Below are 20572 nucleotides of genomic sequence, written 5' to 3'. Positions count from 1 at the left end.
TTATTAAATATCTTTTCTTTTCCTAAAGAAAAAAGATTAAAGTATTAATTTTTAATTTTTACAAGTGTTTTATTCGATCAATTTATTAAGTTGATTAAAAAATGAATTTTTTCCTTATTACGTTTTAAACTTTATTTGTTCATATTTTATGTCCGTATAAAACAATACATAATTAAATAGCAGTGGATTTTTTGATTTGAATCAATGAAATTACATCTGTAATATTTTAAATTCTAGAAACATAATTATTCAAATAACATTAAAATATCCACTTAATATCCAGCTACAGTGTTTTCGAAAACGTCATTTTACATACTTTCGTTTCGATTAAATCTACACGTGCTAAAATTTAAGCGTTGAAGGAATTTATTTCAACAGGACTACAAATTATATTCAGTAACCCGGATTGGGCGTAGGTCTATTGACCTAATACTGCTGCTTACATAAACAATGAGGCACCATTTATCAAATATGTTACGGGTACCTACTGATTTGCTTATAACAACGTTTCATAATAAAGCATTATTTTTCGTATACAGTACTTTTAATCGTTCTTATTTGTATTTACCTATATTGAAATAAAAAGAGATAATACACATTTAAAAATTTTTAGATTTTATAATTTTTCCTATATATTAAACTCGTATGGAAATATTTGTATTTAGTATTATAAATTCCCACTTTGGGTTTGCTAGAAGAGACTTCTTTTAGAATTAAGTTTTTGCATTTGGTAAGTATTTTTGCTTACTAATTTGCTTACCTAAATAATATACAATATAAAAATATAAATAAATATATATTTAAATTTTAACTTTCAATGAAAATTAAAACTAGAATGTAACATTTTATATCCGATATTGTTTTGTCTCTAACTACAACAACAGAAAGCAGATTGTTATTTTTTTATGCAACTTAGAATGACAAACAAGCTGATAGCTCACCTGATGAAAAATAGTAACTGTCGCGTATAGACATGAACAGTCACCAGAGAGAGACTTTGTACAAAAGTCGATTGCTTGGGTACCTCTGTCCCATTCGTGTTTCAACCGTGAAGCAGTTGTGTTTGCATGGCTGCGTTTCGGTTTGAAGGGTGGATGAATTGATAAATTGAAGTATGATAACGTTTTCATTGCTTTAATATTTTCAAATTGGTATATTAATAGTAATAATAGAAATAATTAATAAATATTCTGAAACGAACTAATAAGTTTTGTACAATATAGTATTTATTTGAAGATTTATTATTTTGCCTTTGTAGTTTCTAATACTTATTATTTCTGAAAAGAATAATTTAATATACCAATAATACTGTTTTTTTTTCAAGATTATTATTTTTTTTCAATTTTTATACAACTTAGAATGGCAAACAAGCTGACGGCCCACCTGATGGAAAGTGGTATTATTAGATCCGTCGCCTATAGACATGAGCAGTACCATACATATGGACATAACAAAGTGTACTGTTTCGCCCATGATACCCCCCATGCGTTGCCATTCCAGAGGACTCAGATGTTATTCCTCTGTACCCAGTAAATTCACGCCATATCCCATCCTTCAAACCGAAACACAGCCACACAGATTTCATTACATCAACAGTTTCACGTATAAACTATTGCATACGAAGCAGTGTCTACTTTTATAACGTATACGCTAATTTCACGACACGAAAACAATTTCTTGCTCTACAGAACAACTGTTACCCTTATAATTTCATTATTATAATTTAATTATACTTTCATCGGTCATACTTTCACAGTGATATTGTTTATTTAACTAAAGGAAACTAATTTTCATAATTAGTTTTATATATGTAGTTAATTTACATTACGACAGTAGACATGCATTAAATTAATATTAGAATATAAATCAAGCCTAATCTTTAGTAATATACTATTGTAGCTCAATGCGCAACTGGTGGTTGCCAACTACTATTGGAATAATACCTATGTATTATAATTTACTTCCCTTAGTCTAATTTATGCACGCCAATGAAACCCAAACTTTTAAATTTATTATAATAAAAATTACCTTAATTTAAATTACTAAATCTATGCACTCAAAGAGAATCCGTTCATACCTTTTAATCTCATATCTTTAATCGCTGAAAAGATAAGTGTATGAAGCTATATTATTATATCGTTATTTATGTTAATTACCAAATATTGACAATTAATAAATTTACTTTTTTTAAATTGGAATTAGAAAATATTATTATATCAACATTAAAAGATTACATACTTGGATATATTTTTATTTATTTTATTGTTCTGTGCTACATAATACCTACATAGGTAGGTACCTTTTCCTATGAATTAAATGGCATTCAATTAGTATATTTTCGGAACTCAAATTTAATTCTGAATTAGTTAATAAATTAGATAGCGTTAGTCCCCAAATCATTGTCCCCAAATTGGCCCCAAACTTGTCTCTGTAAAATAAAAATTGCCTTAAAAACTGTTAAGAAAAAAGAAAGTGTATATAAACTTATGAATATAAACACTTTTATTCCTTGAAAGTCTGTTGATATATTTCATTATTTGTCACTCAAACATTTTTAAACGACTGAAAAGATTTTAATAAATTTGTTATAAAGATAAACTGCTAGACTAGGTGCTACCCGCGGCTTTAAATGCATGGTGTTGTATTTCTCCTTTTTAATAATATTTTCAAAGATCCTTTCTTAGCAAATGCTTACATTATAAAATATACCTATGTTTCAAATTTCAGCTTTATATGCTTAATAGTTTTGGCTGTACGCTGATAGTCAATCAGGACAAACGATTTTGTAAGTGCAAATTAACGCAAAAAATATCTTTTATCTTAATTTATATGAGCAAAACTACGGGATATAACTAGTTTACAATATTAGTAAAGGTATAACGCACGTGTTATCGTATAATTTAACAAATTTGCCTAATCTATTCAACTTGATATTGGTAGGATACGCGTAGATATCCAGGCAAGACGGAAAAAGAAATTCCAGAATTAATTCTACGTCAAAAGAACTGCCTTGAATATCAAAGAGTCGATCTCAATAACACATTTTTACCGACATTTCCCTGGTTCATATTGACGGATATTGTCTTTCGTGTCTGGGAACAATTTTTAAGGAGCGCGCAAAAATTTCCGCATTATGTAACAAAGTTTACCTTCAAGGAGCACAATTCCTTTGCTTTATACGCATCTTGAATTTTTATAATATTATGTATATTTATTTAAAAAAAACAACTTTTAATAGTGTAGTTACATTCATAACATTTTATCTGATAGGAAGAATAAGTAATTTTAAAAATTTTGATAGAATTTAATTAAGGCATTATGAAGGTAATTAAATGGGTATTAAATATACATGCATATCTATGCATAAACAAGTGTACCTAATTCTGCAACAAACAGCCATAACAACAGGTAACAATACATGCTAATGAGATGAACAAGATGGTAGACATATTAGATTTAAAATATTTTAAATTAAAACGCACTATGGAATATGGTAAAAAGTAGTTTTTGCTTGATTTTACTTCACTACAAACAGTTTTTGCTTCACAAAGATAAACAATATTTAATTTCTGGTCCCAAACAAACTTCTGTCTTTATTAAGGTCAAGTTTCCTGGAGGTAGGCAGAGTAAACCGAATGCCAAAAACTTTATTCTTACATTTCTTGCTTCTGCATTTTCATAACTCTTCTCATATATGAATAGTTCTGGAAATTCATGACTCCTTCAGAGAGAAAATAGTCTAATCATAATATTTTATTAATGATACTTAAAACGGCAAACAATCTGACAGCCCACCTAACGATAAGTAGTAAGCATTGCCTATAAATGGATGCTTATAAATGAATCATGGACATTACATAATACGTTGTAAAACCCGCGGTATTCCAAATATTCCAAATATCCCAAATATACATATACCTATCTGTATAATATAATATTGGAATATCATAATGACAAAACCATATCTAATCGTTCGGTCATTAGCAAAAAGTTCTTGAAATATAATAAGCTCAAATTCTGCTCCGCATTTCAAGAGATTATTAAATTTAAGTATAATCAAGAACTTTGTGGAGACACGCCATCTGAAAATAGAATGTGAAATTTAAAATTTATGAATATCTAAATGTTACAAAGTAATTACTTTATTATCAATTCAAAATATAGCATCCACCATTTTAGTTATTAGTTCCACTACACAACGATTTTTTTCTATGATACTTACTATGGCAAACAAGATGACGGCTCACCAGATGGAAAGTGATAAACGTCGCATTTAAACAATAGTAAACATGGACATAACAAAATACTCTTATGATGTACCCCATGCGTTGCCATTTCCTGAAGATGACAGTGAAGCCTCCATACCCTGTAATTTCACTGCCACCCTTCAAACTGAAACACACAGCCATTTAAGCACAACTGCTTCATAGTAGAAATTATCTATATTTTTATATCATCAAACATACAGACGACTTGACCTTTTGAAACGACAGCCGAAGGATACAGATTCGACTATGTTACATCATTAATTCCGAACCGTATTTTCGCAAATTATTTTTGCAATCGGTAAAAAAAGAATTCTTCAAATCGGTCTACAATTGACATACTAATTGTATAGAGTATAAAAATATAGAGTCGAATATATAATCTCCTTCTTTTGCAAAGTCGGTTACAAATGACTCCCGAATCCCATTATAATATTGTAGTAAATAAAGCTACTGTTTTTCTTCGCGGAACGTAAACACGAAACTGTTATTTTACGATTGTCCGTCTTAAAAAGACCTTTTTGTTTATCATGTATTTGTATTAAAAATTAAATAGCTTTTTAAACGACTTCAAATAATTTAGGATTGTGTTCCAATAATGTGCCTGATTAAGCAACTACGGGAACAAAATGGTCGAGGGATGGGCAGCAGCGTTCCTCTTAAAACATAACCTAAGATTCACCGTGGTTGCTAACCCACATGCCAAGCGTAGCAACTACTGGTCAACTCATCATATGGAGAAGACTTGTATTCAGCAGTGGACAGTTAACGACTGATATGATGATAATCTGTCCCATAAAAAAAAATCTACTTTAATTGTAGCAAAACGAAATAACTGGTTTGGCTGCGATCGATGTTAATGTTTTTTAAAGCTTAATTAAGCTTAGTTTAACTCTTGTAAATTACTTTTCAGTTGCCACTTAAAATAATAAAAAAATGAATAAAAAATAAAATCTAATAATTTAAAAAATCTGTTCAACGTAACCTCTTAGCACAGTTACTAAAAATTTTCTACTTTTAAAAATCTCTTAAAATTTAAAACCTACGTAATGAGTCCTCAAATGAACCTACCTCTCTATGTAACTAACTTTAAATAAAAATAATTAGAAACAAACATTTATATTTATTACTAGCTCTGTCCTGCGACTTTACTCGCATGAATCAGTTTATAAAGTATCCTATGATCTAAGTTAGGAAACAATCTACCCGTGTCTATTTCATTTAAATCTGTATTTGCGTGAAATAATCACAAACTCTCGCATTTATAATAGTGATTGGATTATACCTATTTTATATGCTTTAATTTAGAATACACACAACACTCAATTTTATAATTAAAACAATACATTCTGTAGATTTACTGTAGGCATACGGAATGCCAAATGCGTATTTATTAAACAATTCTCGTACAATCCTCGAAAGACGATTTATCTATGTTTGTCCAACTGTTCATACAACTTGGCTAGATTAATTAGGCACTTGTGAATGTGAGTGGAGTAATACTGCGAATACATACAGTTCTAATCCAATTGTTGTCGGCGTATTATTAACCAGATAAATTAAATATATACCGCTGAGGAAACATCGTATTACATTTGATGAAATTTTAATTTAGTCATTATTTATCCTAACTACACATCTATTTTAATCATACAATATTTAACATCGATGTTATTATAAAACGGTTTTTTTAAGGAATATGAGTATAAAAACGACAAACAAAATTGAGCTTGATAGCTGAACATGAAGTTTATTTCTTTTTATTTAATAGCCCATTTATTTTGTGGTATATATTCTGTATTACTAATTAAAATACATTTTTATAAGAACACTAATGAATTCATATTCACTCGGCACTACATGTATTTATAAATCTGTATGGTGATAATATGTTCTTTTTATTTCCTTTCCTTCTTACTTCAAACAGAAAATTATAGGAATGATGCGCAATACCTCGATACGATACTCGATATGAGGCTATATCCTCTTTTCATGAAAAAAATGCATACCCAAAGAATACAGTACTATCTGTCGAGAAAAAAAATTAATCTTAAAAAAAAGAAAACTAAATAAATGAATACTATTATTAACGCAACTAATTCTGTATGAAAAAATTTAGATAATTTCGAATATCCTGTGGCACTAAAAGGACCCGCCTGTGCCCAATACTGATTGCATACTATAGCCGTCATGCTAACACCTTCTCTATTCAATTTAGAATGGCAAACAAGCTGACGGTCCACCTAATGGAAAGTGGTAACCGTCGTCTATAGACATGAACAGAACAATGGACATAACATAGGATATGGTGTCGCCCATGATACCTTTTATTCCTATGTATTCATATGATAATATTCCTATTTCAGATTATGACAAAGATGTTAACTTAACTCGAAAGATAATATATGGTTTTTCCAAGAGACTACAGCATGGGGTTCTTCAAGATAGAGATAAAGAGGTTTCTTCAGGATCGGCGCGCGTAAGGCCCCTGGTATTGCAGGCGTTCATAGGCTCCAGTAACCGCTTACTATCAGATGGACCGTAGACTTGTTTACCACTTCAGTGGTATAAAAATTCAGGAGATTTTCACAAGATTGTAAGGACGGTTCTCCACTGTAATGTCGGTACCATTTCGCTCTTGATTTACTCTTGGTATGATTAGTACAAACAGTTTGAAATTGATCGAAAAGAGACTAAATTGTAGTGTGAATACATTCATTGTTTTTTCGGTAATAATATTTTACCAGGCCGAGAGCGGACGGCGAGAGGCACTATAGTGTGGATCTGGGCCATGGCCTAATCTTGTTAGAAGAGATACATGTCGTGGGTTATTCCGAAAAAAATATGGCTCAATACTTTGTAATACAATTATCAAAAGCCTAACAAATTTAATCTATTATGATAACATGTTCTTCAAACTACGAAAAAACTGAAGTAAGCACATTAGGTATGTCAAAGCCGTCAAAGGAATAAATGTATTTCATTGTATAACCTTGTTGATCTACTTCGAGGAATGAGTGTAACTCTGCTCCTAACGCTTCAGACATATTAATAGCTTACACAGACCGGAGACATTTTGTTTACTGACAAAATTCCCTTTGAGGTCTGTGTCGACTTCTAATTCTCTATAGGGATGCACTGAATCAAGTTTACTAGACTATTGACTCGAATATCTCAAATATTAAGGAACTCAAGTACTCAATATACGGAATTGGAAAATATAGTTTCCGAATACAAATTTCGAGTATTTACAGTAGATACTCGAATACTACTCGTATGTTTATCATAAGTTTATCTGTAAAAATTTCTTTATCATCATGATCATTTTAGCCATTCCCCCATAAACAGCCATAAAGAACGATGACCTGAGTCACCTTTATCCACTGACTTCCTATAACGCATTTGAGGTTGTCACTCCATTTAGAAGGGGATCGACCTACCCTTCCTTTTCCCGTACGAGGTCGCTACTCAAAAACTTTTCTTCCCCAACTATGCATTGCCACTTTAACTTTCTTATCCTTAGGGAAATGTCGATTACTTTTGTGGATATTCTCATTTCATATTCTATCGTTAAGAAACTCCGAGCATACCCCTTTTTATAACTCGCTAAGTAATTAGAAGCTTTTACATACGAGTAACTGTGTAAGACCATGTTCCAGTTCCATAACTCATCACAGGCGACAATCACTGGTTAGAGATTTTCGGTTTCGGTTTCAAATTTTGAGGTATCATATAATATGTAATTATCGTGCCAATCAGTTTATAATAGATACGATATGTATCGCCCATCCCATTAATAAGTAAGCGCTTACATCTTGTATTCCACCCGTACTAAAGCGTCAAGATGCATGTATAAGGTATATATATATACCTTATTTAGTTACGAGCCTAGATTAATTAGCCACTTGCAGAATTGCGGATGTAGCTAAATGGGTAACTGTTGGGAATATAATGCGTAATACGCTACACTGGTCATTGTCGGGTTGTCAGATAAATTGAACGCTGTCGAGATTGTATCCCTTTCAAAATACATTCATGTTGAAGATCACAAGATTCCAGTAAGCAGATAAATGTCACACAATCCTGAATCTAAAATTGTGCGCAGTTTATTGCGTTGTACAATTAGTATTGTAATATTTTTTATGGATGATAATGCAATGATAACCCCGCTTGCGGTATCGGTTTACGCTGGCATGGTGCATGTAATTGAAGAATGATAGGTGAGCATGATATGAGGTCAATTAGCTCATCATGTCATGTTAATAGGAATTAACCACGATTATTTTAGTAAAGACCGCCTACAGGTCAATCTGGTGAAATATATTCTACCAATTATCGGTGTTATTAATGTATATTAAAAATCTATAGTTTTAATGTAAAAGTTTAAAATAATGTATCTACAAACATCTATATGTTTGTTACTCATCACGTGTAAATAGCCTTATAAAGTGTGATGACGATAAACCATGTCCTAAATTAACAAATAGAATCATTTTCTTTCCATTCACAGGGTCAACAACTAATTTCAATATTATTTTAAAATTAGAATGATTAATTTAAAATCCTTTCGATTAAAATGTAATCATCAAAATCCTTTCAAAATTTACAGAAGAAATGCGTAACATACGCATAAAAATACAATCTGAGCTGAAATGTTTTAACAAGTAGTACCGCTTAATTAAAATACTTCAAACAAAAACAGAAAGCACCAACTTCAATAAAGTTGAATTACAAGAATCTGTGTAATCTAATTACTTATAATCTGAAAGTTTTTTTTTTTTTGTTACAAGAATATATTAAAACAGTAGGTAGGAACTGCAGCTATTTCTTTCTAGCATAATTAAACAATATGTTTTCCGGAATGAATGCGAAATATATTCCACAAGACTTTATTATTCTATAACTTATTAACTTAATTATTATTAATTAGATGTTAATTTGACAATAAAGAAGCAGATATGTGGGTACTATTTACCTGCAAAGGTTTTATCAACGCATCAGGTCCCAATTGTGTATTTAAAATATGTGTGTTTGGGCTAGTTTAATGGTGATAATTCGATACCGGTTGCATCGCACGGCTTGAAGGTCGTTTTACCACACAAGAGAGTGCTGTCGAATCGCACCTGAGCGCAACTATGTTCAGATTGATAAAAAAAAGTAATATGGCGTTGGCGCGAAAAGTGATGATGGGTTGTTAGCAGCATACGCTCTGTTTTATTTTATAATAAAGGACATATAAGTGAAATTCATAATTTGCTAAGAAGTGGTTTTGTGTGCAACTTGTTATATTTCATAATAAGACTAAGTTTCTATTAATGGAAGAACTGATATGTGTGGCAAGGGCATGGGAAGTACTCGACATCACGCCACCCTATTCAAATACAACATTTGTGCGTGCTCCGGAGCCCGTGAGGATCCTTAGTTGCGCCGTGAAGAAAGACAGCAAACCCAGAAGGCAAGTAAACCAGCACATCGAAGAGGTACGATTAATTTAAGTTGTTGCGAACGGCATACCGGTCTAGGAAAGTTATTGTTAACCGCCCTCTCTGCCGACCCTTGGGCGTTTAGTTTTTCGCCCATACAATGTGTAAACAACGAATAACTTGAAATTAACTAATGTTAAAGTTAAAATTTTTACATTTTTTTACTTTGACAGGAATATTTCATTTCTTACCTAATGGTGAAAAAATTATTAAATGTAAAATGAAGGATTTATGTTCGTTCACACTAATCTCAGTGAAACCACTTAATGGAAAATGTCTTACTTATGAAGACGAACTTCAAATTTTACAAAATAATAAACAATCTACAAATCTATATTATTCTATTTTCATTACTAGCTTTTGCCCATGACATCGTATAGGTAAATTCTAAGATAAAACACCAGATTTTAAGTTCGATCGCCAGACATACAAACAGGTGACAGTTCTAAAAATTCATTTTTAACTTCTACTGTTTTGACGTCTCATAACAATGGTATTACAATAAAATATAATATAACGAAATATCTGTGGATAAATTAATATTCACTAGCATTATACTTCAAAGATAGAAAATATAGCGAAGTTTTACTATAGAATAGTACTTAAATATAATAACGGGCCATTTATTAAGGCTATAAAATTGCAGCCACTTTTCTATCTTCTCAGTTGAGGATAATGAACAGTATATTATTATTTGCGTTTTATTACGTTACTTTGTAAATGCGTTGGCAAGCAACTAATGTAACTATCAGCTATATCAGCCACGCAAATTATTTTTTCGCTCAAGCCATAAAATAATTAGATTGGCTGAGTTAGCTTGTTTAATTTATTATTATACATGCATTAATTATCATAATGCTGAGTGGTCCCGGCATAGAATAGACTACCCCTTCATTTCCCGTGGGTGTTGTAAGAGCCGACTAAACGAATTTTATGGTTAGCAACGTGCCTATTAAAATATCATCTGCGCCTAACTGCGGTTGTCAATCCACCTGCCAAGCATGACAAAATGGCCGCAAGGGGAGGCGTATGTCCAGCAGTGGACAGTAGCTGATATGATAATAATGATGAATTTATTATTATAATATTATTTATTTAAAGAATAACTAATGAAAAAGGCTATTAAGCATAATATCAATTCAGAAATATTGGACAAGTACAAATCATACATCTAGATATAAATTATAGATATATGATAGAATACTCAATGTCTAAATACAGAAATAATGGGAAATTAATGAACACACTCAAAATACTCGTATCGACGTAAAAAAAGTTAAATTAGAGGGTTGAAATCTATGGCACGCAATAATTCTAAATTTGTCACGATCAAAAAATAATTTCATCATATCTTTTTATCGATTAAAACGTGTTAATTAATAAGTATCCGTGCTTTGAACTTTTATATATATATATATATATATATATATATATATATATATGTATTTATATATATATAAAAGTAAATAAATGTATATATATATAAAAAAGTAAGTAAATGTATATATATATCATCTAATTTGTAAAAAAATCTTTCTATTAAAATGAAATTAAAATCCTCGTTCCTGCATAACTATTGAAAAAAATTAAATGTTATCTTTCCCCATCCTAATCGTAACAGCCTTTAACTGTCCACTGTTGTACGTAAGCCTCCCCCTTGGAGGTGTTGCCAATAGTTGCCACCCTTGGCAGGCAGATCAACAACCGCAGTCAGGCTCTAATTGTTATCTCCAAATAACTAAATTTATCGAACTCTAATTGCGCCTAGTACATAAAATCAGATAATATTGTACATACATACGAAAATTATTATCTTCCTTTCTCGGCAACTTATGTACTTCAAGATAAGGGATTTTGCAAAATCATTCTAGTCAATTTCAAAAGATATTTAAGACCATTATCAGAGTCCTAGAAAATTACAACCCATTGTTAGTTGTAACTGTTCTGATTACATCACGGAATTTTGATAGCGAGGGTCAATGGTGTTAAGCAGAACTACAATTCAAGCTATAAAGCAATAACATTCCAATAATCCCGATTGGTAGGCTGAGTCGTTAGGGATGTGAAATCTGAAACTAAAATTCAAATTTTTATTGACAAAAACTACATGCTTGTTATTTAATAAAAAAATATTACATAATTAAATTTTAAATTACAATAAAAAAAAACTAATATATCTATATTATAAAATTCAATGATAAGTCTTTAAAAAAAAAGTACTTTTATTATAACCGTAGTGACAGTAGTTATAATGCTCATTCAAAAATACAGTTTAATAATTATTATTATTCAAATAATAATTATTCGAATAAGAAATAATTATCTAGAGATCATAAGTAATAATAATATGCTTATAGTATAAAATAGTAAAACTTTAAATAGTATTCCGGTTATACTTAAATAATTATATTATTATTTAGAACTGAGTGTTTGCCAACCCTAAGAATCAGAGACGAGTAATCACGACGCTGCGTTAGGAAACTTGGGAATAGTCACAATCGCAAATGACAAAAGTCCCGATGCTCGTAGAAATGTCGTAGGCGAATATTTGTAGGTAATATTGACCCATTATCAGACGAATCGTATCGCTATTTACAATTTAATATCATATAGAATAAACCGAAAACTATTGATTTAAATTTAAACTAAAAGTCTGGAGGGAAGGGATTGTTAGTAATGGGGAGATTAGTTCTCATTGATCCAATCAATACACCCTATCAGGTCGATCTCCACACTCAGGTCGAATTCGTCACGATGAGCCAACTGACTTGCCTTTTCATTCTCGCCTATCATTCCTCACTGGTACTCCGCCAGTGTATACTGATAACGCAGACGGGGTTACCATACCGGCACATCCCTTGAGTGGTAGGATGAGCACGCCATCCACCCTATCTTGAGAAAGGAGACCTGCTCTTACCATCAGAGAGCGGGTCGCTGCCGTCGGAGATGTGGTGAGTGCGAAAGCGAACCCATGTCTCCGGCATATGGCACCTCGAGAGTATATCGTCTGGTTTTTGGTGGCTACACCCCCACCTTAAGAGGGGGATTCCTACAGTACCCATTCACCTCACACAAGGTGTATGGGTCTGCATAAAGCATTTTCCAGAAGGCGGGGTTACCATTATTATCACATAAAAAAGAACTAAAAGACTAAGTATACTCGTATCAAGTCAAAATATAGACTCGTGGTATTGGAAATTACTCGCTTTGATATAGGCTTACAAAAGACCTTGTTTTTATACAATTTGAAGTGGCAAACAAGCTGGCGGGCCACTTGATGGAAAGCGGAAACTGTCGTCCATAGATATATGTGGATACATAGGGTTCTTCAACAAATAGATTAAGAGATTTCTTCATGGTCAGCAACACGTGTGTGTGTGTGTGTGTGTGTGTGTGTGTGTGTGTGTGTGTGTGTGTGTGTGTGTATGTGCCCTTGGTATTGTAGGCGTTCATAATCTACGGCAACCTCTTACCATCAGGTGGGCCGTATGCTTGTTTGCTACCTCAGTGGTATAAAAACAATATATATTAATAGCACCATGAATAAGTAAGCATAACGACCATAACACCCCTCATGTGTTGAAACCTATGACTTCACTACTAAAATCCACTCGTTCCTAAACTAAAATATAAAGACTGCTGATTCTAAGCAGAAACAAAAGACTGTGGTATCGAAACAGATTACTTCTGTATAAAGTTTTCCTAAGGAATTTTAATGATAGGGTGTCTGCAGTATTGCTAGTAATATATCCTATCAAATCGACTTCCATGCGATTCTTCCTGGAAACCATTGTTAAACTCGTCATGATGGGCCAACACTCCCACACTGATGCCTTATCAGTGTATACTAGTAGCACTAGCGGGATGATTACTTCTGCCTATTAAACAATAATCTCCCTATAGTAAAATAGACAGGTTGAAAAAGATGTAGAAAGACAATATAAAAGTATAAAATCCTAGGATACAGTTGGACTTCGAATGGCCGGTCGCATGGTAACTTTTGATGGAATCGAATTGGGATAAAACAAATTTATATTAATTGAACGTTACCATTAGATCAATACTGACAATGCTTACACAAAAAAATATTGAAAAATGTTTATAAAAATAATTAAAATGTTTAACGTAAACACAGCCGTAAGAATTCCGTAAATCAATAATTCCAAGAAGAAAGATGATATTACTGTAGAGTTGGAGATAAATTGTAATAATTATTAAGTCAAGATACAATATAATAGAGAACTATCATAACATTATACATGATTAAAGCTAAAATATAAATTAAATGGCAAATATTTGAATCAAGTTGATCCAAGTTGAGCCAAGTTGATCCAACGTTGGATCAAATTTACGCCGGCGGCGGTCACGTACAACGTGAATATCAAGACTATATCGACGATTGCCCTTTATTACTCTGCCGACGCCAATACCAAATACTAATTACTGTAACACAAGAGCGCTCCCCTATATTGTTAAGTGATTAACGACAATTGTTATACAATAGGTCATTAATTCAGTAATACAATACAATATTACATAAATATACACAATATATGTACCTACTGTGTAAAATATGAGTCCAGTTGCCATAACAAATTAATGTTTAGTATGAAGTGGTGTGCGTAGCCTAAAATGTTTATCCAAACTTTAGAATTATTTTTTTTCAATTGTTAAATAATAAATAAAATAAAATTAAGTAGCCCCTGAGACGCCTGAACAGATCTTCATTAATTGTAATTATGAATCATCTAAATTTCATCAGCTTTCACACAAAAAAACCACATCATAATCGGTCCTTTCGTTTAGTAGCTACTATGCCACAGACAGAGACACAGCTATACAGACACGTCAAACTTATAACACATCTCTTTTTACGCCGGGCGTTAAAAAGACGGCAATATTTTTTAGATATTTGAATGCATATATGTACATTGGTAAATATATCCAATTTTTAACATCAGTAATTTAATTGAAAGTATATATAATTGTATAATATTTACCTCTAAGTAATAGTTCAGAATACAAGGGAAACATTTTACGATCTTTTGTCACTTCATCATCATAATTATCATACCACCCGTTAACTGTCCACTATTGGACATAGGCCTCTCCCATTACAGAAGTTTTGCTAGTAGTTGCCACGCTTGACAGGTTGTTTGCGAGCGCAATTAGTCTTTTGGCGATGTTTTAAAAGGGACGCTGCTGGTAATCACTCGACCATTAAGTTCCCTTAGTTGTATGTTATGACACCCATAGGAAAGGAAGAGGTGGCCCGTTCTATGCCAGGACCACACGGCGAATGTAGTGTATACGGGGGAAAGGAATTGTTAGTAATGGAGACGAAGAATCCCATTGCTAGCAATATACCCAACCAGGTCGACCTCCTCACGGTTCCTCCTGGAAACTATCATGATTAATTCCAGATGAATTCGTCATGATGAGCTAACTAGCCTGTTTTCATCCTCATGCGGGGTCACCATTCCATTTTTATCCAATAAAAAAAAATTGTGTATAGTGTGAGTTAAAACCATTATATTACATTCATATTATTAAAAAAAACTAATTAATCTCTAATAACATATTTAGTACCTACTTCTTTAACAACACCCTTTGATTTAAAAATAAATAAATTCTACCACATTAAAATTATGAAAAATATTAATTAAAACTCGTCCAGTTACAGGCTAGGTCTTTATTCACAAAGACTAATAGCTCAAAAAAAAATTAATTTAGCCTTACCGGAGCTGGAGATGCGTCATTTTAGTCTGAAAGGACTATCATTTATATCCTAAATTTAGGTTTAATTTTTTTTTTACCAACTGACAACAAAGAGTATAATATTTTACGGGTATATACTTTTAATGTACCGATATACGGTTCTTTTGCTCAATATATATTCTTAATATTAAATCAAAAATGGTGGTCGTAAATTGTAAAAAATTAGCATCTCTCTCTTTACTATTACCACAGTAGCTAGACGAATGATAGACTCATTCGAATTTTATTTCTAGTTTCTTTTCTCTTGCACTTTCTCTCCCTCTCTCTTAATTTTTTTTTTTTTTTTATTTATTTATTTACACTTCACTGCACCAAATAAAAATAAATTATAGTAAATTTTAATGAGACGTGATACAAAAGGCGGCCTCATCGCAAAGTTATCTCTTTCAGACAACCATTGGGTAGAGGACCTTGATAAAAAAAATTATCGTGCCTTATTCCCTTAGTTTGTCCTTTACCAAAGTTGTAAAATGAAAGGAAGTACTGACACAATATGGCACAGGTACCTATACGGCTTATGTAACCTAACAACTAATATGATGATGACGGGGGGAAAGGGATTGTTAGCAATGGAGTTTGACAGCCCCATTGCTAGCAATATGCCTTATCAGGTCGACCTCCACGTGGTTCCCCCTGAAAACCATCGTGAATAATTCTTGTTGAAATCGTCACGATAGGCTAACTGACCTACTTCATCCTCACCTATCATCCTTCACTGGTGCCCTGCCGGTGTATACCGATAGCGCGGGTGGGATCACCATTCCATTATCATCCATTAAAAAAAAATACGATGATGCCAATATATTATCATCAAATCAGTTGTTATCTGTCTACTGCTGAGAATACACCACTCTCTGATTGCCCCCTTCACCCCTCTCCCCTCCATCAGGAACGGTCTCGAGCCACCTGCATCCACCGACTCCCTGCCATGCATTTGAGACCGTCACTCCATGTAGTGGAGATTCCGTTTCGATCAAGTCATTGCCATTGCCTCCATACCTCACAAAGAAAGCAACTGGAATACAAGAATCACTACATATGGTACTAGTAGTATAAAACAAAGTCGCGGTCGCTGTCTGTCCGTCCCTATGTATGCTTAAATCTTTAAAACTACGCAACGAATTTTGATGCGGTTTTTTTTAATAGATAGAGTGATTCAAGAGGAAGGTTTATATGTATAATACATGCATAATATTGTAGAGAAACACTGATAATTTTAAAGATTTCTAATGTGATATGATGTAATGTACAACCATGTGAAGCCGGGGCGGGTAGTTTTATAATAAATGCCATAATGAGTTTCTTTCTTTGCTACCACATGGGTTCTTAATAGCTCGAGAAATAGTCATAAAATTTGGCTTATATTTACATTCTATTTGCCATAGACTAACTTTTTATCTCAGGCAATCAATATATCGATTGATTCCGGACACGCAAATTATACAGAGCTAGTACACTACAAATATTGAGTTTATTAAATATTTCATTACAGACCAATGATTTACTCAGTATCTGAGATTGTTTTCACTCAACAAAAGTAAATTTCGATGGAAAACACAATTTCTCAAATCAGTGAACTTTAAATATATCTCGATTTATCATGGCAGTAACTAGAAATGAAATATTATCTTGTACCATTGTCAAATTATTTTATAAATATATTTATAAAAGTAATTATTTTATAAATTCAACAAATAAAGTATATTTATCATAATAAAACGTATTCTCAATTACGTAAAGTCTTATTCAAATATTAATATTTAATACGAAAGAAAAAGAAATACAAATTACTTTCAATAAAGTATCTTAATAGCTTTTATTCTTAGCGTAATTACTTTAAGTAACAATATTTTATATTATACTTAATTTGAATTGTTTCATATAAGAAATTTTAAAAAGGTTTATATCTATATAATAGCGGCCCGCCCCGACTTTGCGCGTACAGTAGAGTATATATGCTTACATTTTTTGCATCAACTTTTTGACTAGAGTTTTTGTAGACCTATAAAAGATAAACAATCTCAGCATTTATTGTATCGTTATATTTTAAACTAGTAAGACAAAAAATCAAATAGCTATTTGATTTTTCCAACATCTTCCCCACTAATCATCATATTTTAATCAATGTACACAAAACCTTAATAAATGATACGCCTATACCATATATATCACTCTCTTGATAAATGAAAACCACATGAAAATCTGTTCAATAGTTCTTGAGACTATTACGAATATACAGACAGACAAACGCGGCAAGTAACTTTGTTTTATGACATGTAGTGACGTACGGAACCTTACAATATGTGCAAGTATATCTCGCATCTGACCGGATTTATTTTTCTTTTTCATGTTATTATACATATTTAATACTATTATTATAGGTAAACGCATGGGGGGTATCTTGGAAGAAACAGTATACTCTGTTATGTCCATGGCACTGCTGTATACTGGTAAATGATATACAAAACATATATATACGATGTAAAATCTATACACACACACCAGAGCATTATTGTCAATAACTTTATTTAAGTCTTTTTTGATTGTCTCAATAATACAAGTTTATCATTCTTTGTGTATACACCAACGGAATATTTCTGAGAATAACTTATCATAAGTTGTCGAAATATTCAATCAAGCTTGCAATATACAATACATAATGTATACAGATTTCGTAACATACCGTTCGTGTTCACGTGATCTAATAAGGAAGAATCAAAGTGAATATTATTATTTGTTCCTTGCTTTTATTTATAGTTAATCGATAATTAAGTACCATAGATATTTAGGGAGAGAAATACAGACAAGACTATAAATATATCTGATTCAATGAATAAATACATTTATTTATTTATATAGTCATTGCCTTTTGTACCAAATTTTATTGGTCAATAAAGTTTAAATAAATAAAATGCCAATCAATTACAGAATAAAACACAATATAGGATTTGCATATTTATACCTTTTTTTATACTACTTAGAATGGTAAACAAGCTGATGGCCCACCTGATGCAAAGTGGTAACCGTCGCCTATAGACATGCCCAGTACTATGGACATAACAGAGTTTACTGTTTCGCCCATGATACCCCCCATGCGTTGCCATTCCTGAGCCACTTGAAATACTATCCCTGCGCAGACGAAAACGCGGGCACCAGTTAATAAATAATATACAAGTGCTAATTAATAAGAACGCTAGATAAAACAATAGTTATGTGCCGATGGTTGGTAGGAATTTAAAATATTGGTCTATGTTCAATCTTGATATATCTTAAAATAATTTAATTCGTTTGCCTACTTCCAAATACCACGTGTAAGGTATTACCAATGAAAGCTTATTTAAAAAATAAAATTTTGCAGTTATTCCTTATACAATATAAGAGAACAAGATGATATTTCCCATAGGAACAGATGAAGCGAAAACAGATTGTAATTAACAAAACATTTTATTTCAGCTACATTTATTGAGTTCTGTTGCAGATTAAACACTCTGCCATCTTACAAAAGTAAATGTGATAAGGAAACATTTCCAGGAAAAAATAATATCTATTAATATATAGATTTATTTTTAGACTACACGAATACCACAAGTGTATCTATTTCTGATATATTTTACTGAACTACGTGTCATCTTGTGGATGTCTAACTCACTGGGAATTTTGATTTGATTATATATTTTTTTGTTTTATTCCCCTACCATTAGTATGTGTGTGACTGCCAACACTCGAAGATTGACCACAAGTATTACCAAAAGCTCCACAATCTTCCTTATTAGCTGTTCCATCCTTTCCAAAAAACAGTTAATATCATCTCCTTCTTGAAAGGGTTTAAATGAAATATTTGACGCCATGTCGGTTATAATTTGTAACTTTTAAACAAATTACAAAAATGAAAAATAGCACTTGCGAATTATAAATACTTTTACTTCGTCGCCATTTTATAATGTTGTAAAACATTTGATATACTTTGCACGCTTAAATAACTTGCCTTTATAATAATAAAAAAAAACTGCTTGAAATGAATGCACACTTTTATTGAAGGACGCCATGACCCTCACTTAATTACATTTTCCAATGTTGCCAACCTTAGGAACAATAATTTCCAATATACTACATTAGCCATCAATATCCGACTGCTATTTCGATTACACAGGTTTTGTCTCACATATTTACCCTCTAAACTCTGGTGTTTATGTTTATGTTATTAATTTGGCACCCAAACTGCGAATATTATATTGTCTCAAAACATGCATAAACAAAATGGAAGTCGGAGATTAATGGCTAATATGGAATATTGTGGAACTTCTGATAGTAATGTTGGTTAGTCTTCGAGTATGAGTCGCACATATACTAACGGTAGGGAAATAAAACAAAATAATTCAAATCTATAACTGGTACTGTCAACTCCAACTATAATAAAATAGACATTCTTCTAATTCCAAAAACGTCTAACGTTTTATTAACAATATTTTTTTTTTACAACACAGGGGCAAACTAGCATGCGGCTCACCTGATGGTAAGTGACTATCGCCGTCCATGATCACCTCCAACACCAGCGGCATTGCAAGTGTGCTGCCGGTCTTTTAAAAAGGAATATACTCTTTTCTTGAAGGTTATGCTGTCGTATCGATTCGGAAATACTGCCGCTGGAAGTTGATTCCAAAGAATGGTTGTGCGTGGAAAAAAGTGCCTTGAAAAACGCACGATAGAAGACCGTCACTCGTCCAGATGATTGGGATGAAACTTTAGTTTATGGCGGGTTGTACGGTAAATCTACCCTTTATATCAATTATTCTAGTTATATAAAAAAAAATTTATAAAATATATTTTTCTTAGAATTAAACCATATGTAGATACACCCTTTTGGCTTATCACCGCCAAATACTTACTAGACGGAGCGACGCCTACCCAATAAATACAGAATTATGCTGACTGATTGATCCCATAGTATGTTTTATTCCCTCGTGTTATCCAGGATTTCTATTATTAACTCAACATGCCGCAATATTTTATGCCAAGCAAAAGCAATATACTGTGGCTTGTCAGTCA

The sequence above is a fragment of the Galleria mellonella genome, unplaced genomic scaffold, assembly GCF_026898425.1.
Source record: "Galleria mellonella isolate WM207_F2 unplaced genomic scaffold, CSIRO_AGI_GalMel_v1 utg139, whole genome shotgun sequence".
Taxonomy (NCBI): Eukaryota; Metazoa; Arthropoda; class Insecta; order Lepidoptera; family Pyralidae; genus Galleria; species Galleria mellonella.
This window is presented reverse-complemented; position numbering follows the sequence as displayed.